This window comes from Silene latifolia, chromosome X (genome assembly GCF_048544455.1).
Source record: "Silene latifolia isolate original U9 population chromosome X, ASM4854445v1, whole genome shotgun sequence".
NCBI lineage: Eukaryota > Viridiplantae > Streptophyta > Magnoliopsida > Caryophyllales > Caryophyllaceae > Silene > Silene latifolia.
In genome coordinates, this window is record NC_133537.1 from 276,719,144 (window position 1) to 276,719,481 (window position 338).

Consider the following 338-nt stretch of genomic DNA (forward strand, 5'->3'; position numbering starts at 1 on the left):
TGTACACTAGATGCTGGAGATTATTGAGAATAATTGAGATTAATGTGGGTTTAAGGTTGAATTAATGTGATTCTTTTGGGACATTTTTATAGGGTTTCTGCAAAGTATTTTAATGTTTTTTTTTTGAAGGGAGGCAAAGTCGCAGTGGATCAGTGTCAAACTCGGTCATTGATACTCCGTACTAACTACTAAGTACCAAAAAAATATACGGAAAATTGCTGCTAGACATGTTAAATGGCAGTAAGTACATTATATGATTTATATCACCCATGTACTACCAAGTGTCCAAGTTGTATAATTGCTTAATTTCAAAGCATCGTAATAAAGTTTTTGAGTTT